We start from the raw sequence: 27013 nt of genomic DNA on the forward strand, positions 1-27013 counted from the left end.
GTACGACAGAATTCTACTTCAGAAGTGACGGCATGTGTTGGATTGCTTTGTATGCGTTCTTTCTCTCTGAACATGCCTAGTCTTGCTCTTAAAAATGTTTTCTGTCAAAATCTGTACTAATGAGACGAAAATCGGACGTTGTATTACGGACGACAAAAATTTTATAGCTTGCACATCAGGATTTTGTCAGCCAAAAAGTTGGAGTTGGCTGTTGAAAGCACCATACTAACAATCCGAAAATCGGCAGATCGGTCGTCGGACGAATTTTCCCTACAGATTTTCTTATCGTGTGTACGGGCCTTAAGGTACTACAATGTCCAGGTGTGCTTGGGATTGTCCTACTGTGACCAGGCTGTAAAGTGAGATGAAATCCCCCCAGCAGAGCACTCACAACAATTAAAACCCTTCCCCACTCTATAATGAACTTACTGCAGTCTGATGCATGCATTAACATGTGTCATTATGAATGGTCTGCCAAAGCACAACAGTAGCCTAAAAACCACACAACACGTTTCGGAAAATGCAGTGCACCATAACAAGTGGTATGTGTTTTGGCCCCTACTGTACACTGCCTTTTAGAGTGTCACATACAATAAATGATATTGTAAAGCACTGCAATTGGACACATGCATTGCAGCTTGCTAAAATGTGAGTTTTAATGCATGCTACCACAATACAATAGACTGGATGCTATAATACTTTACATCACCAATAATATTTCATTTTTTTTACTTCGGATTGAGCATTTATAATATCAAATGCCTAATTTTTTATTCTAGTAGGAAAATAAACAATATATTTTATTTTTAATTGTAGACAAAAAAGAGGAGGATGTATATATATATATATATATATATATATATATATATATATATATATAAACACTGTATATATTCATACATACTGTACATATACACACATACACAATACTGAATCCAGAGGAAAAGAAAATCTCCAACTGAGGCCAGTGTTATTGATGTGAGCTAAATTTTCTTTCCTTAATTGAAGCCAAATGTTGCACAGGTTGCATGCTGGGAACTCTGGCAGCCTCTCTGCCATACACTGAAACTTTCTGAAAGGCATCTTATATCAGGCACATTACTGAACCTCCCTGCAGACATTTCCTTTGGAAACAGACGTTTCTCTCTCCTTTTTCTTCAGCTTCCACAGCTCGGGATTTTCTGTTTGCAGTCTGAGAGCCTTCGCTGACACATACGCAGAAACTAATTTCAGTAAAATAATGTGCAATCGCTTCGTTAAAAATGATATTTATTGGGAATTATGGCACTACTCCAGATAAACAAAGAATTTGTAAAGAAGAAATGTTCTAAGGAAAAAAACACCATACGAAGATGCTAAAGTGTTTTCACGGTTAATAAATCTGGAAATTCTGCCAAAGTCTGAACGACATACGGAATTTCTTCAACTGACATGTGAGTCTTACATTTACCGTACAATTTTTTTCACATAGTGTTATTGTCCGGTGTAAGGGTGTGTATTATGCATGTATACATGTTTTTATTTTATTGTAGACTAACTTGTATACAACACAAGTAGTGCGTTAACCATCATTAGGGGAAAGTGCCTCTGTTTAAATGTGTACTCTACATCTTAGTCTGGCAAGATAATGTTCACAGCCTGGCATGGTGTTGCTGGCTCCTCTTGTAGAAATGGAGATTAAACCAGAATACAGTCAGAAGTGGCTTGTGGTAGTGAATTCAAAAGAAAAAAGTTTTGATTTAAATTCTTATGTTTTATTAGGCCTGTTGTATCGATATTTCAAAATTAGATTATAATGTTTTCAAGAGAAAACATAAGTGTATTTTGATAAAAAAGAATAACTTACCTCTGTATATTACATTCTGTCTTGTTGGACTGTGATTTGAAAGGATGGTAATACTAAACTGCAAATTTAGGTGAAATTGCTACGAATGCAAATATGTATCTAGAATTTCCAGAAACTATAGAGAACGTTACTGGCAATTGTGTTAAACTGTATTGTGTAGCTCCTTTGTTTTAAGAAATTTTAGGTTAAATGAGGCCACAAGTGAAAACAGGAAATATTATTACATGGTATTACTAAGCAGGAAGTCAAAGCAAACCTGGAGATATGCAAGCCCCATGTAATCCTAATCACCCTGCACCTCAAAATAATACATTAAAACAAACTTAAAACACTTACCTGTGTGAGGAAAAAGCTGCTCTGGGCTGCCTCAGTGGATGGTCCCGTGTTCATATGTCTAGAAATTTGGTTACATAGTTTCCCTGAAGTGGCATGAAAATGAACTTTGAAAAAGAGGTAACTAATAGGTGGATTTATCCAAGTCTGATCCTTACATTCAACTTTCTGGGGGCATTCTTAAGGCCAAAATGCCTAGGTGTGTAATCACGTGACAGGGTATTGTCAGAGCCTTGAGTCATATTTTATGCAACACTAGTACTTTTTTTTATCATGCTAAAAAAAAATTTGATCTGGCCTAAAACATGTCAAAGATTACAACAGTGATGACATGCAGGTAACTTTTAAAGAATAAGTTCAACTTCGGAACATGTTACATGTTCAATCTGTATTTATGGTGGAATATGTAACAAGTTCCAGCTCCTGCCACCTCTTTCCCTAATCCCCCTTCCCCCATGACAGTGGGTGGGGGTTCTTCTCCCTGCACTCAATGTCACTTTTTGAAAAGAAAATGGCTATGGGGGGACTCTGCCCCCAAAGCTGCATCATTCATTCGCAGTTTCCAGTGAATGAACAAACTACAAATACCGTCTGCCACCATGGCAGACAGACATGTGGTGTCAATGGCCTACAGGGTCACTGATGAGTGTTCTCCTAGCCCATTGACATACCCTCCAGTTTACAAACAGAAATACCATGTAGATATACTAATTATGGGTACAATGCTTTCCATGCTCCTGCTGGAAAAAATATTAAATGCACATTTTTCCAGCAAAAATATGTGCATTTATTTTTCTCTTCTGTTAAGGTGAACTTAGCCTTTAAGCAAGTATTTAGGTGAGACTTTCAAAGGCTTAGGTTCTAGACCCTTCTTGCGCTGTGGAATTCACTGCTGGTTAAGTCAATATTAAGCCTTATATATCAGAAAAAAACTATATATTATTCCTGCTCTGCCTCTAAAAACCAAAGTGTAAAGAGCTGCTAAACGCCTGTTGTGTGTAACATTTTAGCTAAATCAAACATAGTATACCGATTATGTGCAAGGCTTTGTTATTTTTATTACAAAGCACTGCACATTTTCGGTATAATATTAAGCCTTATCCTTCCTATTAAAAATAATTCCAGGTGTGGCACTGCCACTTATCCACCTCATCCAATCACAGAACGCTTTGCATTCATTGAGAAAATGCAAAGCATTCCCAGAATGTTGCCTGTGCCGATTGACCGCCCTCCTGTGTCCGGTCCAAGAACAATGTATGATATGTCACACCTGAAATTCTTCTTTAAGTCTATGTTCTGCCCACTGAGGCGCTAGCATTTGACAATTGAAAGTCAGGGCACAGAACTTATTTCTGGGAGATGGTTCAGCTTAATTTCTACTTTGGCTGAAGTTGATGCCCCATGTGCTTTTTATATTTTGGCACTTCAAGGAGAGGCACAGGGCTTGATATGAAGATCAGAGGGGGTGACTTCAGCGCTATTGATACCTTAGAAATACTTTAGGTTAATGGCCCATATTATCTGCTTGTGGGTATTTGGAGATACTCATTTCAGTGCATGCTTATTTTTGGAATTCACAATGTCCTAACTAGAACACTACCTTTCTACTGTAGTATGCAATGTATACGGTTTTCTGTTTTTTGTACTGCAAAAAGTGCAATAAAAATTTTTAAATATGAAAAAAAGAAATATTTTAGGATGGGTTAGGGGCACTTTAGAGCCTCATGCACACAGGTTTATTGTAAATGCTGTTTCCCCTGACAGGAGAAAATCAGCATTAAAAACTCACCTAAGCTGCATTTTTTTCAAACCAGTTTAGCAGAGTTTAACGCCGTTTGGCTTTGGGCGTTTGGTTATTTCATTGGCCAGAATTTCAACCTTTTTCTGGCCATTTAATTGAATAACTCCTAAAGTACTAAATGCGCCTAGCGTTTTTGGAACGTTTAGACGTGTTTAGACATGTTTGGCACTTTTTATGCTACTCTCTACAATTCTTCTACGTTCAGGAGAAGGAGCTTTGACTGCCTCTAAACTCTGCTGCTCCTAAACTCCTTTAAAAGCCTGCGCATGGATACATAGGTTTTTACTGAGGTGCGTTCAGGGGCCTAAGCAAAAAAATGCCAAAAGCTCCAAAAACATTTGTTTAGGAGAAGCAGTGTGAATTAGGCCTAGGGGAGCTGCCAGCCTATTTGCATACCTACATGTCTGCACAGACTCACAAAATTAATTTAGAGAATCAACAGAGTCAATGACTATTAAAAACTGGAGTTAGGCTGCAGGTGCGTTGCTCATAATTGCAGGTAAGAAAGGTCCTTACAGCATGAAAAGCAGGCATTGGCTTCCTAATGCATGCCATGCTTCTAAATAAACCTAGGGGGTAGGATGGTGAGTTTTATGTTAACTGTATCTCTCTTTTTCTCCTTCATAGTATCACATTGTAAAGTTAGAACTCAAACTCCTGAATCTTTCACATATACAATGCTGTTTCTTTAATTAACATCTAATGAGGTAAACTGGGGTAGAAGCATGTTAGGAAAGCTTTGTCCCACGCACATCATTTTTGTTGCCTTGCTTTATTCTAAGACAACAACAACAGCAAAAAAAGTTAACCAGCATTGTGTAATTGAGATATAAGCCTCAATTCAGAAAGTCATAATGTATATACCACATTAATATCCACAACAAATTTCACAAAAGCAACTATCAGATTGGTATAAAATTATTTTTCCATAAGAAATATTTTACTATTTAAAAACATTATTCCTTAGCAATCTGAATTTTATCTAATTTTATTCACACCCAGAATTCTCTTTTTTACGTAATGCTCCATGAGCACTGACTTTTACTTACAGAATACTACAAAACTCAGTAAGCCAGTATCTAAATTCTATGCAGTAAATTCAGCAGATTTGTGTAATAAAAACTTTAAAGAATTGATTTTTAAAATATTAAAATTAAAATATAGTTTTCCATTTACGTATAGCTACCAGGTCCCTCTATTGCACTCCCCCCCCTGCCCCCTGCCCCCTGCCCCCTGCCCCCTGCCCATTGCCCCTACCCCTACCTGCTGCTTCTACCACGCGTCAAGATACTCAAGTGTTTAAAGAGTTGTTTCAGATGTTTATTTACATATTGAGAGGGTAATTAAAGAGATCGTAGAGAAATTGTCCCAGCATTATGACATACCTTCCCAATTCTTTTGAATACCCTGGAGCAGGGGTAGGCAACCTTTTGAGAGGTTGAGATCTATCTGAACAACATGAAAGATCACTGAGGTTCGACACCCCTTTTTTTAAAGAAAATAAATAGCAAGGCCTAACTAAATAGTTAGGAAAAGTTATAATAAAACAAAGGTCACTGTAAAAATACAAAAATGTAGCCTACCTTAAAAGAGGGCAGTGTCAGCAAGGCAGTGGACAGTGTCAGTAGGGCAGTGGACAGTGTCAATAGAGCATTATATAGGTAATTTGGGCAGTAGACAGTGTCAGTCAGTGGAACAGTGGATGGTGTCAGTAGGGCAGTGGACAGTGTCAATAGAGCAGTGTATAGGTCATTAGGGCAGTAGACAGTGTCAGTCAGTAGAGCAGTGGACGGTCTCAGTATTGCAATGGACTTTATCAGTAGGGTACATTTTTGCACTCCATAGTAGAATGGTGTGTACACATTTGCTTTCACATGAGCGTGTTTTTGGAAGTGGTAGGCTCCCTTTTTATGCAAGTTTCGAGCAGGTCATTAGACGCTTATACGTAGCCAGTCAGCCAGGGGTGATTTGCTGAGACCTCCTATGAAACTGTAGTTGCAAACATCAATTCAGTGTGCTGCAAGGAAAGAAGGAAGCATGGTGCATGTGGATGGTGGTTTACCTGCTCATGTGCGTATAACGTATTCCCTAAATGCAAAACTTCAACACAGAAGCATCAGTGTTTACAATATTACGGCCACAAATAATCATTCACTTGTATGGCAGGCTGTATGCCCACGTGCAGCTCCCTGGGCACAGGTAATGGTCCACGTCCAATGGACACGTGTGGGAAGGAGCCTGCATGACACGAGCATGAACGCTGGGAACAGCAGTGGCGCCATCCATCAAGAGGCAACAGAGCTCCATGCCCTAGCCACCTCGCCTCACCGTCCCCCGCTCCCTGCCCCCAGTCAGGCGGCCTAGTAGCTGCTTCTATTATCCGCCTCGGACCACTCGGACCATCCCCTGGGCATGTGTAAATGTCCAGAATGTTGTGCTTGCAAATGCAACTATCCACGTAGTTGAAAAAAAAAAGTGTAAAGCACTGATACAACTTTAATTATATTTATATATAACAAAATTATTCACATAAACAAAATACCAAAAATAATATGGTCAAGACCCACAAAACAGTTTGATCACATTGTATGGGATTCATTTTGCTATATATTATTATAATTTTAGTGTTAGCACTGTACCCTATTTTTTTTTCCAACTATATTTCTAGCATGTTTAGGGCATCTTGTTGTGGCAGCTGTCGATGGGACTGTACACATTCACAGTTATAGCACAGGTGATCTTTTTTGTATTACATGTCCATGTGCATGAGGCCTTATACAGAGCTGGAAAATGACATACCCTCTGGCAGAGCTCTGCAGAGGTAATCGCTGCAGGACTTGCAGAGCGACTTTGAAGCATACACACTGGAGTTGACAAATTAGACAGAGGCAGGTTTAGGTGTGTGAAGACTCATGTTTTTAGTTATTGACAAGCCCAGAAAAAAGTGTGTGTAAAATGATGCAAAATAGTATGAATATAAAATGATGCATTCCCCACAGCTTAGTAAATGGAGTGAAGCTCTGCTGATTTCCATCATCCAGTCAAGTGCAAGTAAAATAATCCTGTTTTTTTTTTTTGTTTTGTTTTTTTTTCTTTGCCCCTGGTTTGGTGCTCTTAACAAAGTGAAGTGTCACCACATTCACTAGGCTTTGCGCTTGCAAAGTGCACAGTCTATTTGCCATTAGTAAATCAACCTCACTGCTTAGTAAAAAAAAGAAAGTTTTCTCATTTATATTTAAAAATTACACCAATACTTCCCAAGTAAACACAATAATATGACACCAATTAAAATTGTTGCACAATGACTTTTACAAGCAATGCACAAAGCCAAATAATTGTGAACCTCCACACAAATCCAGTAGCATGATTTTATGCAGTCACTGCTATTGCATTGTGTGTCACTGTACACTACTGGCCATCAGCTTTTGCCAACTGACTTTTTCCTGTGTGCTGCAGACAGCTGTTCCACATAGACAATGTTTTAACATAGGAATACATAAACATGCAAAATTAGGCAGTCACATATGGCTTTCACTATTCATTCTGCAAAGCATATTGTGACCAGTAATGTATCTGATTTGTGAAAGTCTCAAGAAAAAAAATCTTTCTATAAGCTGTATCCAAATTTACAGCAGATGGCAAACTGTTTTTGAGGTGTCTCCTCGCCATCTTCAAAACTTTCTTTATTCATGTTTTGGCATTGCAGTGTACAATACTACCAGTAAATTGTTGCAAGCAGCTTTAAAGTGTATCTAAATCTAAAACAAAAAATGTAATATGTTGCAGCAATTGCAATAATATATTGCAACAGTTGCAATATATTGTAATATATTGCAACTTATCAGTTGATAGGATTGGTGGATTGACTGTATTTTTAGTTTATTTTGTTTTTTTCCCCTATTATTTTCACCTAGTAATCCTGCTAGTAACACATTCCCTGTCCTAGGGTGACAACTCTCATTTACTGCACTGTATGAACAAGCAGCATTGTCACCCTTGGCTGTAATCTTGATTTGGGCTGCAAACAACTTCTCCTATCATTTTCTCCACTATATTTTGTAGTTCACAGATAATAACTGGAAAGGTTGATAACAATTCAGTTCAGTGAACAGGACATTCCACCCACCCAAGACCTTTAGCAAGATTAATAGGTATTCTTTACCTGCAGAAAATATACCCACATTTAATGACTGGTAAATATCAACACATTCCATTTTTGTTCTTGGGTTTAGATATGGATAATCTTTGGTGTGCCTCCACATCTAAAACTTCAATAGCTGATGTTAAGAAATTACAGACATCACAATTTGGTTCACACCATTATATTGTGCACTTTTATATATACCTTATATATATTTATATCACTAATCGAGTTATACATGCACAACTCTTTACTTTTGTATAAATTTTCATTTTTTGTATATATTTGCACTTTTATCCATTAGCGCAGGTACTTCTGGCGCTTAACGCCATTTATCTACCATCACGATATGCTTGAATAGCACTACCAGACAATTGGCATTACCAGATTTAAATGTTGAGGTTAGAGGACTCATTTTGGAGTGTCTTTCTAATATTCCACTTTTAGGTGCCACAATATTAACTTTTGTAAAGTATCTAAAGACAACTCAACTGTTGTGAATACTTTGGAGTCTTTCAATGTGAAAAATGTCAGAATTTTGGGTGAAAATAGTGTGAATATTAGGTGAAATGATTGATAAATAGACCCTTTTTTGTTCTAAAAGGGGCATGTTCATAAAGCAGGGAATCTGACATTCAACAAATATTCACTGTGGGTGACTCTTCCAGGTGTATGTCTTTTAAATGACAATGATTGATTCTTTACCAGTAAAAGTTTGGTGATAGTCACATTCACTCCTTTAAATATATGCCCGAAATGATGCATGCAGAGGACATTTTATTGTGGATTATCCATACAATTCTAAAACCTAATATAATAATTTATTGTTCTTATACGGTAGTGTGTACAAATCATGACATTTCTATTATGTTTGGTTCAACAGGGCGAAATTTTTAGGCAGCAATGAAAATGAAGTCAAGGGCTAGCCAGTGGAAGCACTGCTTCAAATAACCAGGCTAATCTAAAGATCAGACATTTATGATTCTCCTTTCGTTTTGTTTTTACAAGAGTACCTAACATTCATGACACTTACAATGCTACGTGCTACTGATTATGCTCCTGTGTATATTATGTGAAAGTGATGTCATGCCTTCTTGCACTTGAGCTTGGGTCATTTAATGTACACTGTTTGCAAGCTTTTAGCATGTTTCCACCAGTAAATCAGTCAATGATCTTCAGGGTCCATTCACACCTCCACACTTTGTGCTTCAATGCACACATTTTCAAAATTAACGGGCTGCAACACACTTTAATTCACATTAAATATGCCTTGCTGCATTTTTTTATTGCAACACAATGCACATGGTACCATGCAGTACAGGTGGGTTGTGGAGGTACATTTGGGTGACATTCAAAATGAATGACACTGCAATTCACATATGGTTTATTACTGGGCACTAGGGATGGGCTCTGTGTTTGAGTCAAACGTAAGTGCTGCAAACACATCAACACATGGGGCGCTCAGCAGGAAGTTCGTCTGCCGATGAGCGCCCTATAATGTACGATTGTTGCAGTGCATTCATTCCTGATGATTGGCCAAAGCATGCACCCGACCTGTATGCTTTGGCCAATTATAGCACAATGTCCTGTCAGAGCCATGATTAGCCAAAGGTAGGGTGCCACACACTATATAAGGCTGCTTACATGGCAGTGTGTTACAATAGAGATTAGGCAGGTAGTTAGTGGATAGTGTGTTAAGTTAGTTTAGTGCAGTTAGTGTAGTGTACAGGCATATTATTATTATTATACAGGATTTATATAGTGTCAACAGTTTATGCTTTACCACATGAGGGAAGACAATACAGTTACAATACAAATCAATACAGGAGGAATTAGAGGGCCCTGCTCATTAGAGCTTACAATCTAGAAGGGAGGATCAAGTGAAACAGAAGGCAATAACTGTGGGGGATAAGCTGATGGAGAAAATGGAAGTACGGTTGTTAGGTGTGGGTAGAATAGGCTTCTCTGAAGAGGAGGATTTTCAGAGATCGTCTAAAATTTAATAGAGTAGGAGATAATCGGACAGATTGGGGTAAGGAATTCCATAGGATTGGGGAGGCTCTGTAAAAGTCCCGGAGGCATACTCCACTTTTAAAATATATCGATATGTTGTAGTCCTGGGTTCCCTCCCGGTTCTCCCCAAATGTTATGTCCCTGTCACTTATAGTGCGTAAGCAGTGCCATGCCAAGCCGACCAACATTCCCCATAGATGCCATTGATAAAGTCAGAGGGATGTGCCATGTCAAGCTGTCCATCATTTCCCATAGACAGCAATGTTTAAGAACGGGAGCAGTGCTATGCCAAGCTGACCAATATTTCCCATAGACACCAATGTTAAAGACAGGGAGCAGTGCCATGTCAAGCTGACCAATATTTCTTATAGATGCCAATGAGCACTGAAAGCTGAAAATTGGTCTAGGCAGGAAGGAGGTGAAAGTGCCCTGTATTTAAGTGGTTAAGGGGAACCCTATGACAGAATTTAAAAAAAACGGCATGTCCCAGAAGACTGCATCCACCAATCCAGGATGCGCAGCGTGACTCACGCATGCGCAGTGGGCACCCGGCTGTGAAGCCACAAGCTGTCACAGCTGGGTGCCCATAGTGAAGATGCGAGCGCTGCCGAGAGGCAGGATGGAGGATGAAGATGGCTGGGGTGATCCCCTGCTGGACCATGGGACAGGTGAGTGGCTGTTTTTAAAAGTCAGCAGCTACACTTTTTGTAGCTGCTGACTTTTATTTTTTGACAGGTGCCTGGAGATCCTCTTTAAATTACATTTTTTCCTTTGGAGAGGTCAGTATTGCTGCAGAAGGCTCCATACCTTGTACTGATGCGCCACTTTACAGGCACATTAAGGGGACCCCCGAAGGCATGATATTTAAAGTAATTTTTCTTTTTTTTGGCCAGATGTGGCAGATGATGTGTGCTAGATGATCATGGACAGATGTGGCAGATGATCATGGACAGATGTGGCAGATGATCACGGACAGATGTGGCAGATTATCAGGGACAGATGTGGCAGATTATCAGGGACAGATATGCCAGATGATCATGGACAGATGAGCCAGATGATCACTGGCAGATGTTGCAGATGATGTGCGTCAGATGTGCGCCAGATGATCACGGACAGATGTGGCAGATGATGTGCACCAGATGATCATGGACAGATGTGGCAAATAATCATGGACAGATGTGGTAAATGATCACGGACAGATGTGGCAGATGATGTGCACCAGATGTGCGCCAGATGATCATGGACAGATGTGCAAAATGATCATGACATATGTGGCAAATTATCATGGACAGATGTGGCATATGATCACAGACAGATGTGGTAAATGACCACGGACAGATGCGCCTGATAATCACTGGCAGATGTGGCAGATGATGTGTGCCAGATGTGCGCCAGAGCATCATGGACAGATGTGGCAAATGATCATGGACAGATGTGGCAAATGATCACTGACAGATTTGACAAATGATCACGAACAGATGTGGAAAATTTGGGCCCCAATTTGGACATTTTCACTTAGGGGTGTGCTCACTTTTGTTGCCAGCAGTTTGAGTTATTTAAGGGGACAAAAAATTGACACTGTTATAACAAGCTGTACAATCACTACTTTACATTGTAGCAAAGTGTCATTTCTTCAGTGTTGTCACAAGAAAAGATATAGTAAAATATTTACAAAAATGTGAGGGGTGTACTCACTTTTGTGAGAAACTGTACATGGGAGCTGTTTACCCAGGGCCGGTCCTACCATGGGTCCCGGTGGGACCATGGGTCCCAGGCGGCACTTAGAGAGGGGCGGCCCCCGGCCGCCTCTTCTCTTCTAAGCCTATCGCAAAAAAAAAAAAAAAAGGTCCGCGGCTGGCTCGACATGCACACTGTAAGCCTGTAAATGTTCGGCTATTTCCGGGAATAGCCGAACATGTATTAGCTTTCCCGAGCGGCGGCGGAGCATGCGCAGTGTGCATGTCAGGCCGGCCGCGGATGTGTTGACATGTGGCGCCGGGCGGCGCCATTTTTAAATTCTAAAGCGCCCTTTAGGAGCAGGTAAGTGAGACTGCACACTACCTGTCATTATGCAGGGCTGATGGCATACTACAGAAGATGCAGTGCTGTGGGCATGGTACATGCCCACAGCACTGCATCTCCTGTAGTATGCCCACAGCCCCGCATTCTCTTGTACCATATCCGTCTCCTGTACCATGCCCACACAGCCCTGCATTCTCATGCACCATGCCCACACAGCCCTGCATTCTCATACACCATGCCCACAGCCCTGCATTCTCCTGTACCATGCCCGCAGCCCCGCATTCTCCTGTACCATGTCGGCAGCCCCGCATTCTCCTGCACAATGCCCGCAGCCCCGCATTCTCCTGCACCGTGCCCGCAGACCCGCATTCTTCTGTACCATGCCCACAGCCCCGCATTCTCCCGTACCATGCCCGCAGCCCCACATTCTCCTGTACCATGTCCGCAGCCCCACATTCTCCTGTACCATGTCCGCAGCCCCGCATTCTCCTGTACCATGTCTGCAGCCCCGCATTCTCCTGTACCATGTCCGCAGCCCCGCATTCTCCTGTACCATACCCGCAGCCCCGCATTCTCCTGTACCATGCCCGCAGCCCTGCATTCTCCTGTACCATGCCCGCAGCCCTGCATTCTCCTGTACCATGCCCGCAGCACTGCATTCTCCTGTACCATGCCCGCAGCCCTGCATTCTCCTGTACCATGCCTGCAGCACTGCATTCTCCTGTACCATGCCCGCAGCCCTGCATTCTCCTGTACCATGCCCGCAGCACTGCATTCTCCTGTACCATGCCCGCAGCCCTGCAGGGCACTGTGGCACTATAGACAGTAGAAAGCCTGGTGCGCTCATCTGCCTAGTGTCTACTGCTCTGTCCTGCTCCTGCTGTCACTCCGTACACACTCAAACTCCTCTGACTGCTTTCATAGTCCTATAGAATGTGGGGGCATCTTGGAGGGCGTGAATTTTTTTTTTTTGGGGGGGGGGCAGCATTTCATTCTCGGACCCAGGCAGCACAATGTCTTGGGCCAGCCCTTGGTTTACCTGCACAAGGAGTTGAGGTTCTGTCCATATATTTCTGAGATTTAAATACTGTAGCTCTAATACAACTCGCAGCCTTATCTGCCAGGGGAGAAATGGGTTGTCCACATTTTGGCCAAAAAAATCTAATGCCAGACTCTCATTACTTTTGTAAACGGAAACAGGTTTTCCTTTGGAATTGCCCTTTACGTGGCTCCATCCATCTTGCCTTCATATGAGAACAATCCAAAAAAAATGTGTGATCACCCCTTTGCTATTACATGGTATTGGAGTCCTCAGGTTGGTGAGCATTGATGCTTTCTTCCAAAAATAATGTTTTGTAGTAGGACAAAAAATTTGATTTTGATCTCTGTGGACACAAGAAGAGTTTTCTAAAGTTTTGTAACGTCTGCTATGTAATTATTTTACAAACATCAAAAAGGATTTGATCTTTTTTTCCACAAGTGAGTTTTTCCTCATAACTATTGCACAAATCCTAGCTTTGTGGAGAATCTGGGTCATAATTAGCTCATGGACCTTTTCTTCTAGCTCTGTATTTCTTCAACATCTTAAGAGCTACTCTTCAGAGCCATCACCACTGCCATGAGCTTGGATGTTTCATGTTCTTTTCTTTTTTAATAATTATATATATATATATATATATATATATATATTGGCCCAACCATGATTGGTGCTTCCCATATCTCATTGGTCTCCATGGTGCTTTTTAATAATTTCTTGTTTAAATTTAAGTCCTTCCAGAAACATTATCTGTATATTTTTATCATGTGACACCTTGATTTCATTGGAGTGGAGTCTATTGTACTAATTATGAGCCTTCAAAGCCTATTCGTTGACCAGAACCTCTTCAGGAGTTTAAAATATGCACTCAAGACTTTTTTTGCAAATCATTTTAAATACTTTGTAGACAATATTAACTATTTTCTGTAGATCAGTGGCAAAAAAGGGTGAAACATATACTATGCAATTTAGGGGAGTGACAGTGTGAAACTGGCTGTGGCATACATAATGTTGCCATATTACCAGAGCCTATAAACTACTGTTGAAATTACCGTAATATATAATTATATTTATATCTGCATACATCCTTTATGTTTGTGAAACCCACCAAAGACATAGCACATGGCTCATCAAAAAATGGCTGTATGACTTTTGTGCAGCCAGGGTGTTACAGTGTTGCTCTTGATGTGTCTAAAGCCAAACATTGTTTACACTAAAATGTTACAGAACACCACATAATTCACAAAACTATGACACTTATCTTATACAAGACTGAATACACTGAATTATCCTGTCAAGGCAAGGAATTGGCACACATTGCTAGTATACAAATAGGTTCATGTGTATAAAAATATGAATGCTCTATTGCAGCCGCTGTGCTCAGTGCTAGTTGGTGCTACTTTTTCCTATAAATATTGAACCCCCAAGCTTTAAACAGATTTATTATCTAAAAAATGGACTGGAATCATACTAAAAACACACAAATATCCCATGAATTTTACATTTTCACCTATCATTAATCACAAGCTTTTTAGTCAGTAGCTTACCCACTTAACCACCAGAAGGTTTAAACCCTTCATGACCATTTTTTTTTTTGCTATTCAGCACTGTGCTACTTTAACAGGCAATTGCACGGTCATGCAACACTGTATGCAAACAGAATTTATGTAATTTTCTTTCACACAAATAGAGCTTCCTTTTGGTTATATTTAATCACCATTGTTTGCTATGTAAATTTAAAAAATACAGAACATTAAGTGCGGGTTCACACTACGTCGCTCCGACTTCGGGGGCGACCTGTGAAGTCGCGTGCAGCGCGACTTCGGCGCAACTTGCACAGACTTCATAAAATGAATGTCTATGCAAGTCACCTCCAGGTCGCCCCGAAGTAGTACAGGACCCTTTTTCTAAGTCGCAGTGTCGCTCCTATTATAACGGCTCCTGTACTGCACAATGGGAGCGTGACGGACCGCGACTTGTCAGGCTGACAAGTCGCGGTCCAAGTCGGACTAGTGTGAATGCAGTCTGAAAAAAAAAAAAAACACTTTTCTGTTATAACATTTTGCAAATAAATAATCTTTCTTTATAAATTTAAGCCAAAATGTTGTCTGCTACACTTCTTTGGTGTGTATTACCAATGTATATAATGTAGTCTCTCTGAAAGTTATAGAGTGTGCAAACTATGGTATAAAGATTTGAAAATGGATCAATGGCCTATCTCATTTTTGAGGCCCTAAAATACCAGGAAAGTACAAATACCCCCCAAATTACCCCTTTTTGGAAAGCAGACAGTCATGGTGAGTTTTCTTAAGTTGTAATTTTTTGTCACAATTTTTTGGAAAATGAAGAAATGACATACATTTTGCTTTTCCGTTGCTTTTCTACACTTGGGATACATTTAGCTAATTTAAAGCTCTATTGGGCTTTAAGGATTAGGTTACATGCTAGGGTTAAACATTAGGTGTGCTGGAGGGGGGCACGGCTGTCTCCTAGAATTGCTTAGTGTCAGGATAAATTATCAGATGTGTCTTATGCAGATACCAGAGGAGGGAGAGCAAAGCTAGAAATCACACTTGGTGTTTTGGCTAGAGCCAGGCACACATGATAGAAGGATATGCTTTGTTTATTCTTCGTTTCAGAGGTTTACAACCACTTTAAGGCACTGGGAGCCCCAGGTATAGGGATCAAGTGCTAGACCTTTGGTTATAACAATACATGTACCGCCTATTTTTTTAGCCTCCCTTATATGACATAGGCAGATGCTGGAAGGATCAGACTGAGGACAACACAGAATTGTACATGCATACCAAGAACAGAGCTGCTGTTAAGAAGTTGTGTTTGAGGGTTGCTTGTGGTGTGAATGTGGACACAATGACGTTTTTCATTGAGCTCCACATGTAGTCTACCCTGCCAAGGGCTAAAGTTAGGTATACATTGACCGAAAATCATCTGGTTTAGCAGGAACCAGTTGACTTTCAGTACGCATGTACCACACTGTCTGTTAAACAGTTGAATGGTCATGCTGGAAAATAAGCATGCAATCAGCTCTTGTAGCTAATGGCTGCAGCTCTGGTCTGTGTAATTTGATTGGAGGGGAGGAGTCCCCCTGTGAGAATATAATAGAACAGCGGGAGATCTCCATGTCAACATCGCTTGTGTTGGTGCAGGGATCTGTGAGGTTTTTTCCTTCAACCAGCAATATACTCACAGTGTATACCCAGCTTAAGGCTTCTTTGTGTAAACTATACCCGTGAGTAACTTTACAAATCAGCACAAAGGATTTACTGACATGTCACAATATACAGCTGTGTCATGGTGCACAAAACTGTACTTTTTATCATGAAAAGAAAAAAACACATTACGCTCCAGATGAGAAGCTGCCTAGGCTGCCTATAGATAATGTGATCAGTGATCAGCTGAAGGCAGTAGAATGCAGTCTCCCCTCTACCAGCCACAAAATTCTAACTTTATGGCAAGTAAAGCCTCATACACACGATCAGATTATCGGACAAATTTTATTTTGTTTTTTTGTTGCATGCTAGTCTCATATGGAAAGTGAAGAGGTTACTTTCATACGAAAATTCTCGTACAGCAGAATTCAATTTCAGAAGTTATGTCATGTGTTGAATTGTTTTGTATGTATTCTTTAGTTTCCGAACATGCCTAGTCTTGCTCTTATGATTTTTTTTTTTTTTTTGGATGAAAACTGTACTAATTAAATAAAAATCGGACATTGTGTTCACGTACGATAAAAAATTTTAAGAAATGCACATCCAGTTTTTGTCGTCCGAAAATTCAGAATCGGCTGTTGAAAGCACTATACTAACGATCCGAAAATCTGCAGATCTTTTGTTGGACGAAAATTTACTTCCAATTTTCTTATCGCGTGTATGGGCCTTTAGGCTGCAGCAGGGTTTGATCGCTGATCTGTCAACACTGTCAAGAACTACACAGGCACCAAGTATTACATAGTTGCAAAATCTCTGAGCCAGCACCTTAGTCCAGGAAGTAGATGCACACTGAATTTGCAGTCTAAAAGAAAACTTTTATGCAAAGAAAGCTGGGTATATATGTTAGTTTGCAATTGTATTCTGACAGGGAGGATCCCCTCCCTGATCGAATGCTGGTTTTCCAGCAAACCAGCTAACAACGTGAGACCAGCTTCTGTTAAAAAGACAGAAGTACACATAGGTCGAAAGTCAAACGGTTCCTATTGAACCGGCCGATTTGCGGTCCATGTATACTTTGCTTAACTTACAGCTCTCCACACTCTAAATACAAATTACTTTAAAAAGTCATGCAAAAATTAAGTTTGACCAAACATAAAACTGTAACTCAGCTCCAGTCCAGCTTTCAATGCTTCTGGGAGACAGGGCTGACCTTAAAATCCTACAAGAATGTGCTCTTGCACTAGGTTGAAGCACATTTACATGAGATTTATAGCACCTAACTTTCCCAGGAGGTAACTGTGAGACATGTCACCCACGCCTCTAGAAAGCTTTGGATGCCAGAGCCAAGGTAAGAATATATGTATATATATATATATTTATTAATTTATTTATTTATTTATTTTTTGGTAAAACTGTATTTTTGTATGCCTGCCCTTTTTAAGCTAGTTGTATTTGAGTGATGGGGGCTGTAAGTGCAGTGGACATTTCATTTTTTGATGGGGGCTCTGCTTTAAATATTTATTTGTTTCTGCCTCAGCATGTAGTAGACATGTATAAAAAAACATATATGAGATGACTATCATTCTATTGATGATAGCCAGAAAATATGTGGCTTCTAATAGAAAAAGCCACCAGAAGCAGAGCGTTGTCACTCTATACCATGAAGTGCCTTTATTTCAGAAAAAAACAGTCTTTATTTTAATAAAAGCTGTGGATGTAAAAAGGAAACTTGAAAATAACTTTTGAAATCCAGTGGCATTAAATGTTATATGATATTTTAGCATTTGGATTTACATCTACTATAAATATAAGAAATATTTAAATATATATAAAGCATAAAGTTGAAACTACTTATACAGGTTTTTATTAGAGGTCCCATCAGGTCTGTAGCTCATTTTTCATCATGTTGTTAAATAGTTATGATTTTTCTTGGTTGCAATATGACTTCAGGGCGGTGTGTTTGCTTCTTGATTTGTTCACAAACATGACACTTCCTGCTAAGTCTTAAAAATTCCACATAAATTTGGTATTACGCAAAATATCATCATTACTTTACATTCTATCCACTATGTAATCAATTCAAAGATTGGCAATAATGGGTCCCAATACCAATCCCTCAAAAACCCCACTGAGTATTGTAGCCTATTCTGAAAATGTTTGATTTGTTTAATAGGCTTAGAAATTCAGTGAGGTTTTTATTGCAGTGTCCTAGATGGAAATATTTCCTTTCACTTCTTCTTTGGATGGCAAGTAATGGGGAATTTCCACTTCCAAGAACAAATATCAATGAAATCCTGAGAGAAGTTTTGACAGGTCCCCAATTTTCTGAAGAAAAAAAGCTGCTCTAAGTGTCCTCTTTGGAAAGACCTTATTCTCTTTCTATTTCCATGACCACAGGAGAAAACCCCCTACTGCGGGCAAAAAAGAAACAACCCTCCACACTCGAATTGAAACTAAAAAAGTTGTTTTGAGTTGCAGTTTAACTTCTTTTTTACCCTTGTTCATGTATTTTCCTGAAGTTCTTGCATCCTCACACTCTGTAGTAGGCTTTTATGAGGGAGGGTATCAACCACTTTTTACAAAATACATGTATAACCTCTAACTGTGGATTATAATAAGAGCAGAAAGGGTGGCTTCCTGGGGTCCCAGACACCAGTGGGCCTGTGATGTTTTGCAGTGTTCTTGGTGGTAAGTCAGTTTCAGCTCTGTAAATCCTTAGAAATGTTTTTCAGAAGCTGATGAGAAATGGCAGCCCTTGTGTTGCTCTTAATAAAGGTTTCCGTTAAAAATGCCCAATGATCATACACAATACGTATGCACACCGCTCCACCTGGACATATTGTATACTGCTACCTGGACATATTGTATACTGCTGAACAAGATTTATTTCAAAATTAAAACGATGCCTTTCAAATCCTACAGACATTTTTTAAAAACCCATGTCACAAAACAACAAAAACATCTGTCTACACTAAATTATAATAGCAAAAAATCTTTGCACACACCAATGTGAAACGCAATCAAATGCTGTCAGGATCTATGAGTGTTCCACTCACTCTAGTATGCTACCATATCAAAATACAAAGTGATCCAGTGGCACATTAAGGCCCCTTTCACACAAGATTTCCAATCAGGTCCGCCTGTCAGTTTTTCAGGCGGACCTGATCGGATGTTTCACCTCTATGGAGCAGCGGATGTCAGCAGTGCCAACCGCTGCTCTCCAATCCGATGTGGTCCGTGAAATCCAGACGGATGGAAACCCTATTCTCCATCCGTCTGGTCCGTTTTCATCCGATCTCCCATAGAGGAGAGCGGGGATCTGACAGCTCCGTCTCTGCAAAGTAAGTGGAGACGGAGCTGTCACCTGCCTGCTCAACCAGGATCGGCCCGAATCTATCCCCGCTGAGCAAAATGGAGAAAGCCCATGTGAAAGGACCCTTAAAGCGGAGTTCCGGGCAGAGAAACGATTTTTTTCTGAACATACCCCCGGGACAGTCAGGGCTAGCACATTCCACAATGGCTAGCCTCTGATCTGTCTCGGTTCGCACTTACCTGTAAGAAGAAATACTTACTTAGAAATTTTCTTCCACAGCGTTTCCATCTCGGTTGTGGGCAGCTGAAGCCGGCGCGGTCCTCTTCTCTGTCTTCTTCCGCGTCTTCGTGTCCCAGAATGCACTGCACCGGCCCCTCTCGTCACTTCCGGTGCGGCGCCGCATTCCTAAACAGCTTCTGGGCATGCCCAGAAGCTGTTTAGCAGGGGAATGCGGCGTCGCCCGGAAATGACGAGCGGGGCCGGTGCGGCGCATTGATTCCTGGGAGCTATGACGTTTAGCTCCCAGGAATCATCGCGAGGCAGGAAGTGACGGGGTGAGCCTCGGCGCTGGAGGAGGAAGCTGTCATAGGTGAGTATTTACGATCTTCAATAAAGAGGTGAGTAAACAAAAAAAAAAAAAAATAACTATCCAATTCCTTTTCAGGTGCGGCATACCTAGCGGAGGGGCACAAAAAAAAGAAATCTTTTTTGTGCCCGGAACTCCGCTTTAAGTGTCCTCTATGTGCATACAAACGAAAAACAATGCTACAATAAACATAAACATAAAAAATCTTCAAAAACTTTAGTCAGCCCTCCTATGAATCCAACATTTATGGTCTGGAAAGGGTTAAAAATCCACCTCCCACCCTTAAAGATGTGACTATTAAGACCATCACACTTTCTGATCATGCTCCAGTAGCAGTTCAGTGAGATTTAGTGTCAGTGGCACCCAAAGAAATGGCCTGGAAACTGAATGACTCGCTCATTCAGGATCCTAAGGTAGTCGCGAAGGCAGAGCAGGAGCTGGAGAGTTTTTTTGCTATTGACCTCTCAGACATCTTTGATTATTTTGTATAGGAATAAGGTAATCCAGGCTTAATTCCTTTATCGCACTACTATACCCCATATGTTCTCATTAAAATTGATAAACTACCTTCTCCATCTTGCCCTAACTGTCCATCTGAGATTGGTACTTTTTATCATGTGGTCTAGAAATGCTATTCACATGTTTTGGTCAGTGGTCACAGACTTCGCAAAGCTCACTACTAAATTTCTTCTAAAATTTTGACTAAAATTCCTCTAGATGCTTATTGGGCTACTTGGAGGACTCCGATCTTCCTAGCTATACTAAACTATTGTTGCCTTTGTTATTCTGTTATGCTTAAAAATATCATAGCACTGTTTAGGAAATCACCAAACCCTCCTACTTTTCTACACCGGTTTTGACTTATTAACCAAGTGATCCCCATATATAAATTAATATACGAGGCCTGAGGTTGCCCAAAACATTTTTAAAAACTCTAGTTCTCCTGGCTGAAAACGCAGTCTATGATACCTAATTTTATGTGAGACATCTGTATATGGAGTAATGTTGTTTCTTAATAAAAAAAACATGTTTTTACTCTTAATGCTGGAATATCTTCAATGAAAAAATCAGTGTTTGCCTGGGATGTACATGCTCTATTACAACAGGTTTTTTTTTAGGATGTCTTAATATAGAAATATTGTTGTTGAACATCAAGGATGTCTAAACAGTTTCAAATGCATATGACTGGCTGGTATTACTTTATGGAAAAACTGCAGTGTATGGGTCAGCAATCAGCATTGTTTGTTGCACTTTGTTTATTTGCGCTATACAACCCTTTTTTATTTTTTACTCACGCAAAATCAATAAACAAAATTCCTAAAAAATAAAAAATAGGACACAAACAAAAAAAGCTTTAGAGTGAAAATAGTGTCTATACAGGGCATGTAATTACCTTTTATTATTTGTCATTCTTCTAATCTTCCTGTGTAACTGGAAATTTTGATTACCAGTTTTGTTGTTTTTGTAGTGGTTGATGGTTTTTTAGGAAGATGGGTCTTGGACAATCATCCTGCTGTCTTCTTTTCTTGGAACAGACTTGGTATTGGTCATGGCATTGTACAAAATTTACGGCTAGGGGGCAGAGGTCCATCGCTGCATAGCAGGATGGCACTCCTGGCGAGCACTCACTCACGCGCTGTAGGCTCCTCCTCATCCAGCTGGGAGAATATGATGTTCTAACCAGGAGCTTAACCTGGGATCCCAGCACTGGCAATGCAGAAGTGGAAGTTTTGGATGATGGGAGTTTTAAATCTCATTTTGATGTTTTGGAAATCACATGGTCATGGGCAAGCAATTCGTTTTGTACATTTATAGTATATAAGTACACTGACCATGTTTTTAGCTTTAGGTTAAGGAGGAGCTCCGGTTATATTTCTGAAAATTAAAGTCAGCAGCTACAAAAACTGTATCTGTTGACTTTTAGTTTCAATAAATTTTTATTAGAAATTTTCAAAATATACAGTGTAGAAACAAAACATATTGGAAATGTGCACAACGAAAATGTAATGAACAAGGCACAAATAACCACTTGCCGACCGCTCACATTGATACTACTGCGGCAAAGTGGTTAGTTATCGTCCAGCGACGTAGACCTATGTCGCTGGACTCCTCCCCTTGTGGGCGGCGCGCGCGCCGCCGGAGGCTCGCTCCCACTGCATTCAGTCACAGCGGGAGTCAGGCCAGGAGAGGCTCGTCAGGGATCGAGTGTGGGGATTCGCCCGCTTGTGTAAACAAAGCGGGCGGATCTCCTAAGTGACAAACAGTGACAGATTGCAGGATTCAGCATAGCTGAACCTGCGATCTGTGCCTGTGTCACACAGTCCCCTCCCCCCACACACGTTAGTAAGCACCAGGCATACATTAACCCCTTGATCACCAATAAAAGTTAACCCCTTCCCTGCCAGTGTCATTTTTACAGTAACAGTGCATATTTATAGCACTGATTACTGTAGTAATGTCACTGGTACCCCCAAAAGTGTCAAAAATGTCAGTCAAGGGTCCGATCTGTCCGCCACAATGTCGCAGTCCCGCAAAAAAAATCGCAGATCGCCGCCATTACTAGTTAAAAAAAAAAAAACAATAAAAATGACATAAATTTCCCATAGTTATTAGCTGCGATAACTTTTGCGCAAACCAATCAAAATACGCTTATTGCAATTTTTTTTACCAAAAATATGTAGCAGAAAACAAATTGGCCTAAAATGTTAAAAAATTTAGATTTTTACATTTTTTGGGGGGGGAATTTCATATAAAAAAATGTGAAAAATATTGTTATTTTTTTAAAATTGTCGCTCTCTTTTTGTATATAGCGCAAAAAGTAAAAATCGCACAGGTGATAAAATACCACCAAAAGGAAGCTCTATTTGTGGGAAAAAAAAGGACATAAATTTAATTTGGGTACAGCATCGCACTACCGCACAATAGTCTGTTAAAATAACGCAGTGCCGAATCGCAAAATATGGCCTGGTCAGGAATGGGGTAAAATCTTCCGGTCTTAAAGCGGTTAAAAATACGCTCATTGAGAATTTTTTTGTCAAAGACATGTAGCTAAATACATTTTGGCCTAAATATATGACAAAAATTGAATATATTGGATATTTTTTAACTGTCAAAGTAGAAAAATATTGTTATTTTTTCAAAATTGACGCATTTTTTTATTAATATCGCAAAAAAATAAAAAGCGCAGAGGTGATCAAATACCACCAAAAAAAAAAGCTCTGTTTGTGGGAAAAAAAGGACATAAATTTTGTTTGGGTACGACGTTGCATGACCGCACAATTGTCAGTTAAAGTCGCACAGTGCCGAATCGCAAAAAGTGGCCTGGACGTAGGACAGCAAAATCCTCCGGTGGTAAAGTGGATAATAATAAAGACAGTAAACTCAACAATATGAGAGATTGCACTAAAATGCACAACATTATACTTTACTCGACCAAGGCCTGGTACACAAGACCCCTCCGATCTCTCACAAATGGTCAGAGAGGGACGTGATATACCAGGCACTTAATAGTACCTCTTACAACAGATACATAATGCGCCTATTGATTCATATAGTCGTCCAATTGGACGAAACAGTCCTTGAAGGAGTACCGACTTGAAACTGTCGGGTTCCAACTTAGGGGTAGGGAGGAGGGGAAAGGGAAGGGTAGTTTCCTCACAGTCTCGAAGTCTCATATAGAGGAGCTTACTAGGAGGATTCAGCATTAGGATACTTGGATGTCCAAGGTTCCCAGGCTGAACAAGCAGATTGGTAGGTGTGGGTAGATGAGGCAAACATCAATTCGTACATAGCATGGGTGTGGATAGCTTGAACAGTCTCACTGATATTAGGAGCAGTGGGTTGTTTCCAATGCCTAAGGAGAATTAAACGTGCTGCTAGCAGTATGTGTACTAACACCGTCCGCAGGTGTGTGGGCAATTGGTCTATAACCAGGGAGCAAAGCACCATAGGAGGTGTAAGGAAAAAGGGGGAACCTACTATGTTGGCCAATATGTCCGATAGGGTAGTCCAGTAATCCAACAGTTTGGGGCATGCCAATAGCATGTGGAAGAGAGTGCAAATCTCCCCACAGCCCCTCCAGCACTTAGGAGAGGAGCCCGGCGAGAACTTGGCGATGCGCTGGGGAGTGAGGTACCACCTAAATTCAATTTGTGGGTCAATTCCCACAAACCTACAGATTTAGTGGCCACATACATGGTTGTCAGAGCCCTTTGCCATTCTGAAGCCTGGAATTGCAGATGGAAATCTTTTTCCCATAAGACATAAGGGGAGGTCTTAACAAAGGTGAGTTTATCTTGCAGGAAGTTATAAAATAACGAAATACCCCTAATGCTGAAAACAGGAGCCGTGAGGAACCTCGCCACCTGCCATGGGAGGGTTAGGGTAGTAGTGGGCGCACCCTGAAGGAAATGTCGAATCCTTAGATAGGTATATTGGTCATGAGGGGGAATACCAAATTCTATCTGTAGGGAGCGAAATGTCTTGACTGCAGGACCAATCAGAAGATCCTCCACAGTAGACACTCCTTGAGACATCCAAGCTGTCACATTAAGATCTGGAATGACTAGGAATAGGCTTCGGATAGGGAAAGGGACAGACGTGGTAGGGCCTGTCGTGTAAAGACATTGGGTAAACTTATGCCATGTGGCAATCGTGAGAGAATGATTGGGGTGGCCGAGGAAGATATCTACTCGCCAAGAGGTAGTTGAGTAAGTTATGCCCGGGTATCTGAGAGGATTTGAGGCGAACCCACAGGTGTAGAGAGGCAGGTTGGAACCACGCTCTTGCTTGTGCTAGAATCACGGCAGAGTAATAATCCTGAATGGATACATGCCTAACCCCACCCACTTTCCTATTGGGTAGCAATTTGCTGAAGGTGCAGCGTGCCATTTTACCTTGCCATAGATATCTATTTATAAGGGATTGAGCCTTCTTAAAAAAAATGGTGGGGACTGGAATTGGCAACGAACGGAAAAGATAGAGCAGCTGGGGGAACAGTATCATTTTAAACTAGGCTAGTCTACCGGACCACGTCAACTCCACTGCTGCCATATTTTGTAGTTTCGTTTGGAGGGAGTCTAGAAAGGGAGTATAATTCAGGTTCACGAGCTTGAAGTGAGCGTAATCCCCAGGTATTGGATCCCCTTAGGTGACCATTTGTAGGGAAAGGAGTTCTCCATTCTGCTTCTAACTGACGGAGAGATCCCCAGAGGCAATATATTTAGAATCGTTTACCTTATAGTAAGATACAGTGCCTTGCGAAATTATTCGGCCCCCTTGAACTTTGCGACCTTTTGCCACATTTCAAGTTTCAAACATAAAGATATAAAACTGTAATTTTTTGTGAAGAATCAACAACAAGTGGGACACAATCATGAAGTGGAATGAAATTTATTGGATATTTCAAACTTTTTTAACAAATAAAAAACTGAAAAATTGGGCGTGCAAAATTATATAGCCCCCATAAGTTAATACTTTGTAGCGCCACCTTTTGCTGCGATTACAGCTGTAAGTCGCTTGGGGTATGTCTCTATCAGTTTTGCACATTGAGACACTGAAATTTTTGTCCATTGCTCCTTGCAAAACAGCTTGAGCTCAGTGAGGTTGGATGGAGAGCATTTGTGAACAGCAGTTTTCAGTTTTTTCCACAGATTCTCAATTGGATTAAGGTCTGGACTTTAACTTGGCCATTCTAATACCTGGATATGTTTATTTGTGACCCATTCCATTGTAGATTTTGCTTTATGTTTTGTATCATTGTCTTGTTGGAAGACAAATCTCCGTCCCAGTCTCAGGTCTTTTGCAGACTCCATCAGGTTTTCTTCCAGATTGGCCCTGTATTTGGCTCCACCCATCTTCCCATCAATTTTAACCATCTTCCCTGTCCCTGCTGAAGAAAAGCAGGCCCAAACCATGATGCTGCCACCACCATGTTTGACAGTGGGGATGGTGTGTTCAGGGTGATGAGCTGTGTTGCTTTTACGCCAAATATAACGTTTTGCATTGTTGCCAAAAAGTTTGATTTTGGTTTCATCTGACCAGAGCACCTTCTTCCACATGTTTGGTGTGTCTCCCAGATGGCTTGTGGCAAACTTTAAATGACACTTTTTATGGATATCTTTAAGAAATAGCTTTCTTCTTGCCACTCTTCCATAAAGGCCAGATTTGTGCAGTATACGACTGATTGTTGTCCTATGGACAGAGTCTCCCACCTCAGCTGTAGATCTCTGCAGTTCATCCAGAGTGATCATGTGCCTCTTGGCTGCATCTCTGATCAGTCTTCTACTTGTATGAGCTGAAAGTTTAGAGGGACGGCCAGGTCTTTGTAGATTTGCAGTGGTCTGATACTCCTTCCATTTCAATATTATCACTTGCACAGTGCTCCTTGGGATGTTTAAAGCTTGGGAAATCTTTTTGTATCCAAATCCGGCTTTAAACTTCTCCACAACAGTATCTCGGACCTGCCTGGTGTGTTCCTTGTTCTTCATGATGCTCTCTGCGCTTTAAAAGGACCTCTGAGACTATCATAGTGCAGGTGCATTTATACAGAGACTTGATTACACACAGATGGATTCTATTTATCATCATTAGTCATTTAGGTCAACATTGGATCATTCAGAGATCCTCACTGAACTTCTGGAGAGAGTTTGTTGCACTGAAAGTAAAGGGGCTGAATAATTTTGCACGCCCAATTTTTCAGTTTTTTATTTGTTAACAAAGTTTGAAATATCAAATTAATTTTGTTCCAGTTC

The 27013-nt window shown here is 40.5% G+C and overlaps 1 protein-coding gene across 2 annotated transcripts in view; it reads left to right on the top strand.

Moving 5' to 3' along the window:
- Positions 1-1106: 1106 nt before the first annotated feature.
- The window catches only part of DDR2 (discoidin domain receptor tyrosine kinase 2), a 167755-nt gene continuing 141848 nt past the window's right edge, over positions 1107-27013 (top strand). For both annotated transcript variants that reach the window (XM_082264960.1, XM_082264961.1), the window contains exon 1: positions 1107-1433. The gene's annotated coding sequence lies outside the window, so the exon portion shown is untranslated. The remainder of the gene's footprint in view (positions 1434-27013) is intronic.

The sequence above is a fragment of the Pelophylax lessonae genome (genome assembly GCF_965119305.1).
Source record: "Pelophylax lessonae genome assembly, chromosome: 8".
Classification (NCBI taxonomy): Eukaryota; Metazoa; Chordata; class Amphibia; order Anura; family Ranidae; genus Pelophylax; species Pelophylax lessonae.